A 9,810-nucleotide genomic window follows, 5' to 3' on the forward strand; every position below is an offset into this window, starting at 1 on the left:
AGCAGAGCGAAGTGACTTGCCCAGGATCACTCAGCCACTGCCCGTCTGAGGCTGGATTTGAATTCAAAGCTTCCGATAGAGCTCTTTTCCCTCCTCCACCTGTTAACTGCTCCACTCCCTCCATCGTTTGGGTTCAAATGCAGTCTTGAACACTTACTAGCTGTGTGACCCTTTTTGCTGCAGTTTTCTAATCATAAAATGAGATAGAAAAGGAAATGGCAAAGTACCAGTATCTTTTCTAAGAAAATCATTCCAAGTGGGTTCATAAAAAGTTGGCCATAACTGAACTATAACTACAATTTGATGGTAAGTTTTTGGAGGGCAGGAATTTTGTTTCTTTCTTTTTCTTTCTTTTTTCTTTCTTCCTTCCCTTCCTCCCTCCCTCCCTTCCTTCCTTCTTTCCATCCCTTCCTCCCTCCTTCCCTTCCTTACTTCCTCTATCCCTCTCTGGCTTCTTTCTTTTTCCTTCCTTCCTTCCTTCCTTCCTTCCTTCCTTCCTTCCTTCCTTCCTTCCTTCCTTCCTTCCTTCCTTCCTATCTTCCTTCCTTCCTTCCTTCCCTTCCTTCCTTCCTTCCTACCTTCCTTCCTACCTTCCTTCCTTCCTTCCTATCTTCCTTCCTTCCTTCCTTCCTATCTTCCTTCCTTCCTTCCTACCTTCCTTCCTACCTTCCTTCCTTCCTTCCTTGTTTCCTTCCTTCCTTCCTTCCTTCCTTCCTTGGTTCCTTCCTTCATTCCTTGTTTCCTTCCTTCCTTCCTTCCTTGTTTCCTTCCTTCCTTCCTTCCTTCCTTCTTTGGTTCCTTCCTTCCTTCCTACCTTCCTTCCTACCTTCCTTCCTTCCTTGGTTCCTTGTTTCCTTCCTTCCTTCCTTCCTTCCTTCCTTCCTTTCTTCCTTCCTTCCTTCCTTCCTTCCTTCCTTCCTTCCTTCCTTCCTTCCTTCCTTCCTTCCTTCCTTCCTTCTTTCCCTCATATTTGTATATCCAGAACAGTAGCTGGCACATAATAATAAATGCTTGTTTATGACTTATATGGAAATATGCTTAACATGTTTGTACATGCATAGCCTATATCAGATTGCTTGCTGTCTTGGGGAGGGGGAGGGAAAGAAGGAAGGGAGATAAAATGTAGAACACAAACTCTTACAAAAATGAATGTTGAAAACTACCTTTACACATAATTGGAAAAAATACTATTATGTGGGAGGGGCTAAGTTTGACTTTGAAGCCTGGTATAAAATCTCTCTTGTTTCCTCCCTCTGAAAATTTGAGAAAATAGCTAACTCCCTCTTCTCCCACAAAAGAATGAGGTAGGGTTGTGTGACATCATGTCTACATAGGGCTCCGGAGAGAAAGGGAGGGGTGATTATTATTTATTAAAAGTAATATTTAACTCCCACCTACCTCCCCTGAGGGATGGAAGAGTTAATGTGAAGCAGGGTGAAAGACTTCTGGGAAAAGGTAAGCTTCTTAGGACAGAAGGAGATAAATACATACTGTCCATCATTAGGCCATTATAAATTATTATCATCAATTTTATAGGTTACTACTGGGTGTGAGAATTGATCGTGAAACCTACCAGAGAAATCTTCTTCTAGGCCCTCTCCTTCCTTACCCAGTTGGGCCAGTGTTCACACACAAGAGAAACTGACCATCACTTAGGACCAGATTACTCCTAATCAAAGACTTTGAGTTTAGTGCAGGATTTCTTAACCTTTGGACCACATTGAGGGGCCTATGGATAGATTCCTGAGGGTCCATAAACTTGAAAAGGAAAATAAAAGTTTATTTTATTTTCTGACTCTTTAGTTTCTTTTGTAATCCTATACATTTTATTTTATACATTTAAGAACATTATTTTGAGGAAAACATTCTAAGGAGAAAAAAAATAACAAATTCGTACTCTTGCATTATTTGAAGGTGATATGTATTCCCCTAAATCATCTTATTACCTTCTTCAACAAAATCTTCCAAGTGAAAAAAAGAACTAAAATTAATATAAAGAGTAATACAAAGTGGAAAATTAGAAAAGGCAGCTTCTAAAGTGCAGAGAAACAGTAAGAGAAGGAGGGGAGACATCTTTGTCTTGGTTGACAGAATGGAAGTGGATGCTGACTCTGCAATAATTTAAAAAATATATTGATTTTTTTTTCATTTTTCAGTCATGTCCAATTCTTTGTGACCCCTTTGATTATCTTCTTGGCAAGGATATTAAAGTAGTTTGCCATTTCCTTCTCCACTCATTTTACAAATGAGGAAACTGAGGCAAATAGGATTAAGTAATTGCCCAGGATCATGTAACTAGTATCTAAAAGCTGAATTTGAACTCAGGTTTTCCTTTCTCCACGCCCAGCACTCTATCCAATGTGCCCCTAGCTGCTTTGAATTTTAAAAAGACTTCATATTTACATACTACTTTAAAGAACTTTCACATCTATTTTCTCTTGTTCAAAGGTTTCTGGCAGATCCCCCTAGGATACTGGGGAGATGGCAGTGTGAGAGGGACTAAAACATTCATTTATTCTGGTATGGATTGGACCTAGGAGGTTCTTTCAAGACTGAGATTCTGTGATCTCATATGATCTTATAATAATAATCACAGATATAGGTAGGAAATATATTATTATCCCCATTTTACACATGAAGAAAACGAAGGTCAGAGAAATGAAATCTGGTGAGTTTGTTTTGTTTTGTTTTTTTAACAGATGTTGATAGACTCTTCTTTACTGCCCATGAGTTCATCTTCTCAAGAGTTAGGACCCTGGAGGAATCCTTCAGACATGACATTCTCCAACTCATACACATATGGATGGCTTTGTCAAGAACTTTTGCCTTAGGAAGGTAACTTACACCAAATCTTCCAGGCTAATGTTGTGAAATATTATCAGAGGGTGAAATTTCAAGTATTATCTCCAGGGTTTCAGAGTGTCCCTAACTGGAGACATAGACAACTAGAAATTGTATAAGGTGATTCTTAGCTTAGAGTCTCTTAAAAGAAGCATGGGGCCTAAATAAAGAGTATATTTTTAATCTTCTGATTAAAATGTTTTTATTCTATTAATATCATAAGATGATAAATTTCAAGACTATATCAATTATAAGACTATAAATTGTTGTCCTGTATTGGTAGAGAAGGATTTTCCTCACCAAGTTTTCTCTATATCAATAGAACTGCAGGTCTAATTAAAAAAAAAATCCTACACAAAGAGAACGTGGGAAAGAAGCAATAAGATTAAAGTATCCTTTTGACATCTAGGGTTATATCTTTCCTGCCCTTAGCCTCAAGTCTATTGACATCCAATTTTGGTTATACTGGAGATTCTGAGGTATTTGTTGGTGATATGACTAGTAGGCAAATGACCTCTTGATCTGGCTATGAGGCAGACAGATCATGTGTTCTCATGCCCTTTGAACTGCAGGGACCAAACATCAGGACTCTGTGCAAAGGAGAGATTGCTCCCATCCTGCATATCCTAGAGATCTGCTATCATACTGGCATTTGGATGTTCCTTAGTTGAGCTTCAACTGGTCATTTTCTCTTTTTCCCAGCAGCCCCTTTTCCGGGAAAGAATGATTGGTTTGCTTCCCTATAATTACAGGACAATTGTCTGCAGGATGATGAGAGCCCCAGCTGTGCAATGAATAGTGTTGAAGGAAGCTGACCAGGTGAAGGACTAGCTAGCAGTGTCCATCCCACATGGTCTGTAAGTCATCAAAAGGTCTAGAGTGAGAAGGACTGAGCGAGGAAAAGGGAAAAAAGCAAGAGAACGGACTCCCAAACAGTCCCACCCACTGTTAATCAATGTTCTCTTAACCACTAAATCGAGCCCTCATTGTATTTGTCTTTGTACTTTTTAACCCTGACTTCCCCTCCTCTCAGGACTATTCTCTCCTACCGTGGCCTTTATTGTGCTAAATTAATTTGGTTTTCCTCTCCCAGCTTCCTAAATTATGGGTCATGATTCTATATGGGGTTTCATTTCTGAATGTAGTAATCACAAAATTATGATTTATTATCATATGTTTGATATCATATTATCAAATGTTTAATTTGCATACCTGTTTTATAAAACTCATATACCTGCGATCATGTAAAAATTTCTCAGGCAAAAGGGATCACAAGTACAAAGTTTAAGAAGCCCTGGTCTATTTGAACCTTTTTTTTTCAGTTTTCTTTACTATATATCATCATTCAACCTGTTTGAGGAGCCATCATTCTTCTAGTAATTTAGTAATGCCATATTCATTCTTGGTCCTCAACAAAAATTCAATCACTAGCCAAGCCAAGCCATGTCTATTCTACCTTCCCATTAGGTTACTCTCACCCCCTTTTCTCTAACTATCTTGGTTTAATCATTCATCACCTATTATCTGACCTCTGACAATTGCTCTCTAAAGGCTCTCCCTTGCTTGCAGGCTGTCCCCTCAACAATACACAAAGTCATCAAATCAATCTCTTTAAAACACAAATCTGATTATATCATGTCCTTACTCAAAAATCTTTGCTCCTGGTTGGCTCTAGGATAACATATAAAATCTTTAGTCTAGCATTTAAATCCTTCTATGATCTGCTCCCCACCTTCCTTGCTAGCCTTATTTCATACTTCTTTTCTTCCTGTACCCTGTGTTCCAAAATTGCTGCTCCTGGGCACAACAGAACATGTCTTTTCTCTAGATTTTTGCACAAGCTTCTTTTCCATGCCTGGAATGCAATCGCTCCTCATGGCTACCTTGGACTACCCAATTTCCTTCAGAACATAGATCTAAATAGGGTTTTTCTTTATCTCCCGAGTAACCAATGCTCTCTGCTTTATTTTGTACCTTGTACTTAACTGTGTACACATTTTATCCTCTGGTTCTTTCACTAAGGAAAATTTCATTCTTATTTTTGTATTTTCAGCTCCCAGAAAGGCACTTTGTACATATTAAGCAAATAATGAGTTTTTGTTAATTAGGTTTAACTGAGTTCTATAGAAATGGAGGATCCATCAGAAACCAGGCCGTAAGCAAGCATCCCAAAAGTTGCCTAAAAATACAGAGGTATTGTGGAGACCAAATTGATAGGATTTGGACAATTGCCTAGATAGAAGAGAAAAGAAGGGGAAATGAAGAGTTGAGGATGACTCTGAGATCCTGTCGTGCTTAACTATGTGCTATTTAACATTTTTTTTTTAAATCAGGAAGAGGGAAGGATGGTTTTAGGGGTAAACATCAGTTCTGTAGGGGCAATGAAAACAGTGCTAGGTCAGTAGTCAGGAAAATTCATCTCCCTGAATTCAAATCTGCCCTCAGACACTTTTTAGCTGTTGGTGAACACTGGGCAAATCACTTCCTTTTGTTTGACTCAGTTTCCTAATCTGCAAAAGGAGCTGGAGAAGGAACTGGCAAACTACTCCAGTATTTTTGCCAAGAAAATCCCAAAAAGGGGTCATAAAGAGTTGGACGTGAATGAAAGTGATTGAACAATAGTAACAACAACAGTATCAGTTCTGTGCCAGGATCTTTGCCTAGGAAGGAACAGTACAAAAATGACAAAATAGGGAGTTGAAACCCAAGATAAGTAGACAGATAATAAGAGCACTTGTTTGCCCTTATGAGTTCAAGTCATCTGGCCCAGATGAACTACATTCCAAAGTACTGAATGAGCCAGCAGATGTGCTTGCTGACCCAACATCAATGACCTTTGTAAAGACTGTGAACAATGAGGGAGATGCTGCAAGACTAGGCAAGGCAAATGTCCCCATTTTCAAAAAAAGAATAAAGAATTCAGCCTGCAAACTATTGGCCAGTGAGTTTGACTTCTATTTTTGGAAAAATTCTAGAATAGATTATAAAAGGGATATCTTGGGAACATTTAGAAAAGGAAATGGTAGAGAGATAGTCTGAATCCATCAAGGACAATCCAGAAAAAAACTTTGTTTCCTTTTATTAAAAGGGTAGACCAGCAGGATGAGAGAGATATAGTTTGCCAAGATTTTAGAAAAACATTTGACAAAATCTCTTATACCCTTCTTGCACACAAATTGAAGAGGTATGGTAGATTCAGATTTGGTTAAGTGGACAAATTGAAAGAGTGGTCATTAAAGGTGGTTCAAGAGGCAGCTAAGTGGTGCAATGGATAGAGCACCCAGCCCCTGGAGTCAGGAGGATCTGGATTTAAATCCAGAGACCAACTAGCTGTGTGACCCAGGGAAATTTAACATATTTGCCTTAAAAAAAAAAAAAAAAAAAAAAAAAGAGTTGGTTCAATGTCATCTTAACCTTGAACTTTTCTTGGCAGGAAGCCTAGAAGTGTGTGTGCTTCACGATGTGCTATTTTTTTTTTTTTTATTTAATGCCTTAAAAAAAGGCATAGATTTTTTTGTTGTTGGATCTGAGTTCATTTCTGTTGTATCTAGTTTTTTCATGACTGCTTTGGAGTTTTGTAAGAGGTTCTTCTTGTTGTTGTTGTTTTGGCAAAGATATTGCAATAGTTTGCTATTTTCTCCTCCAGCTGGTTTTAGAAATTGGGAAACTGAGGGCAACAGGGTTAAGTGACTTGCCTAGAGTTATTCAGCTATTAAGTGTCTGAAACCAGATTTGAACTCAGGAAGATGATTCCAAGACCAATACACTATCCAGTAAGCCACCTAGCTGCCCCAAAGGCATAGATTATATTATCAAGTTTGTAGATAACACCAAGGAGAGATAACTAGCAGTTAAATGACAATCAGGATCCAAAATTATCTTGTCAGATTAGAATATTGATCCTAATTTGAAAAGATGAAATTTAATAGAGATAAATATAAAGCTTCATAATTATGTTCCAAGAAATCAACTTCACATGAAGAAGGAATGATTAAATAACGCCGAGTCAGCAGCTACAACAGACTGTTCTGCTTTCACCTAGCCCTCCTAGCCATCATCTGAGGATGGAACTCCTATTGGGAAGAAATCAGCCATCCCCACCAACCAACGGCGATTAACAGGATATGCAAGCTGACTTGGCTGAAGCTTCCTGAGGAGGCAATATGTGCCAGGCAAGTAAAACCATTACTACCATCTTAACTGACCCAACATCTCAGACCTTGAAGATCTCCATCTTCAGACCCTGATGGAGACAGTCTGGGATCTTGTACTCAAGGCCCTTGAGAATAGATCATTGGATCTTGTGATGAAGAGAACCATCTACACCCAGAGAGAGGATTGTGGGGACCACAACATAGTATTCTCACTCTTTTTATTGTTGTTCACTTGCATTTTGTTTTCTTACTCATTTTTTTCCTTTTTGATATGATTTTTCTTATGCAGCAAGATAATTGTATAAATATGTTTACATATTGGATTTAACATATTTTAACATGTATAACATATATTGGATTGCTTGCCATCTAGGGAAGGGGGAGGGAGAAGGTGGGAAAAATTTGGAACACAAGGCTATAATAAGGATCAATGTTGAAAAATTATCCATGCATAAGATTTGAAAATAAAAAGCTTTAAAAAAAAGAGAGAAGAGATCATTGGAGCTTTTCATCTGATTTGGAGCCTCCCATAGCCTCTAGCTTAGTGTCATTAGCTATCATCCTACAAAGAAACCCCCTTTGGAGATGAAACATGACAACTGCTCCTGCAGGTGCTATAGCTATAGCTACTGCATATTCAGAAAAGAAATATCTTGCCCCCAAAGTTCTTGGAATTATCGAGTGGTTCAACATTAGAACTGATCATTTCCTTGGTAGAAAAGACATTAGAGAAGAGGCATTGGAATCTGCCTCTGCATCCCAATAACTGTCAGACCTTTTCATCCCATTTGAAAACTTCCATAGATGTTGTCTCCCCCTTTAGAATGTGAGCTCTTTAAGAGCAGGAACAGTCTGACTTCTTTATTTGCATGCCCATTGCTTAGCATAATGCTTTGCACATAGTAAGTGCTTAATAAATGTTTTATTTATTCATTCAAAAAAATTGTCTCAGGCTACATTGAGATAGTGTTCATAATAGTGTTCAGGGGACAGTCCCACCATTCTCTGCCCCAATTAGACTCATGGCATTTAGTTCTAGGGAGCTACATTTTCAGAAAGAGATTGGAAAGTTAATATCCAGAGGAATGACTAGTGTGGGGAAGAGTCTTAAAATCAAGTTTCATGAGGACCAGTTTAGCCTAGAGATGTTTTAGTTTGGACTTAAGAAGAACACCACCTCTGTCTTCAAGTTGAAAGGCTGTTGACAAAAAAAGTCAATAGATTTATCATCTTTGTCCCAGGAGACAGTAGAAAGGAGATTTAGACAGGATATAAGGAAAAAGGAACTTCATAACAATTTTTGTGGTCTTTTTCTTACTTCTATCTTACCATGAATTTATTTGTTCTTGGCAAAGCTCTTAAGAGTGGTTTGCCATTTTCTTCTCCAGATCATTTTACAGATGAAGAAACTAAGGCTAGAAACAAAAACTGAGGGTTAAGTAATTTGCCTGGATTCATACACAGCTAAATAAGTGTTTCAGGTCAGATTTGAATTTATGCAGAGAAGTCTTCCTGATTCCAAGCCCAGTGCTCTATTCACTTCATCTACTAGCTGCCTCCATAAAAATTAGAATTATTCAAAAGAGGAAAGGGTTGCCTTAGAGGTAGTGGGTTACTCCTCATTAAAGATGTCCAGCAAAGGTTGGATGCTATTTGTTGGTGGATGTTGTAGAGGGGATTTTTGTTCAGTTATGACCTATACCATGGCTCCTCACCTGCTGCTTACCTAAGATCCTAGTTTCATCCCCTCAATCATGCTTTTGTTTTTGTTTGTTTTTGTCTTGTAATGTCTTATTAAAGGGCACAGAATGGAAGCAGAGTGGGATCACTGGGAGTCAGTCTGCATCAGAGAATTGCTATCCCAGAGCTTGAATAAACAAGGTAAATCCATGTATTGAAGGACATTAAATGCCAGACAGAGAGAATTGAGGTTTCAGGAAAGTTACTGTGTATAGAAGAGGGATCAGTTCAGGGAAAAATTGGAGAGAGAGAGAGAACATCCAGTAATCCAGTCATAAGGGGCTTTACCAACAATAAATCACATTTGTAAAGCAGTTTAGGGTATACAAAGGAAGGGAAGAAATGGACATTTATTAAGCACCTCCTAGGAGCCAGGCATTATGCCAAATGTTTTACAAATATTTCATTTGACCCTCACAACAATCCTGGGGAGAAAGGTACTAGTATTATCATCTTTTTTTAAATGGAGGCAACAGAAGCTAAGTGGTTAAATGATTTGTTTAACATCACACAGCTAGTAATCTGGATTTGAAGTCTGATTTGAAGTCTTCCTGACTTCATGGTCAATCCTCTACCCAATGGATAATGGACAGTATAGGGCATCAATATATACCTATTTATTTAGAATATATGCTGTCTTCTCCATTAGGAATTTAGGAATTGTTAATTTTTATTTCTTAATTTTTTCATCAAATATCTTAAACAAAAGAGGGAAGGGGAGTGAGCATTTATATGGCACTTGCTGTGTGCCTTACCCTGGGCTAAGCACTTTATCATTACCTAATTTGCTTGTCACAATCCTTGGAGGTAAGTAGTAGGATGATCCATTTTACACTTAAAGAAAGTAAATTAAGTCACATTGCTAGTAAGCATCTGAGGCTAGATTTGATCGTAGACTCTCTGGACTCCAGTCCTAATTCACTGCACCACCTAGTCACTTTCCTTTCCTCGGACCCCAGAGAGAGAGATAAATTCTGAGAGGCAGATAATGATATATTTTCCCTATTTTTACATTTGAAGAAACTAAGGCCCAGAAATTATATAGTAAACGTCAGAATCAAGATAAATCAGGCAA

General features: G+C 38.2%; 1 long non-coding RNA gene across 2 annotated transcripts; it reads left to right on the forward strand.

Moving 5' to 3' along the window:
* The first annotated feature begins 87 nt into the window (after positions 1 to 87).
* Positions 88 to 7,182, forward strand: LOC116421419. 2 transcript variants are annotated; one of them, XR_004231764.1, is made up of 4 exons: positions 88 to 306; positions 2,700 to 2,835; positions 3,594 to 3,698; positions 6,884 to 7,182. It is a non-coding gene; the product is annotated as an uncharacterized LOC116421419 (long non-coding RNA). The 2 variants fall into 2 exon arrangements; XR_004231765.1 differs by lacking the exon at positions 3,594 to 3,698.
* Positions 7,183 to 9,810: the final 2,628 nt, after the last annotated feature.

The sequence above is a fragment of the Sarcophilus harrisii genome, chromosome 2, assembly GCF_902635505.1.
Source record: "Sarcophilus harrisii chromosome 2, mSarHar1.11, whole genome shotgun sequence".
NCBI lineage: Eukaryota > Metazoa > Chordata > Mammalia > Dasyuromorphia > Dasyuridae > Sarcophilus > Sarcophilus harrisii.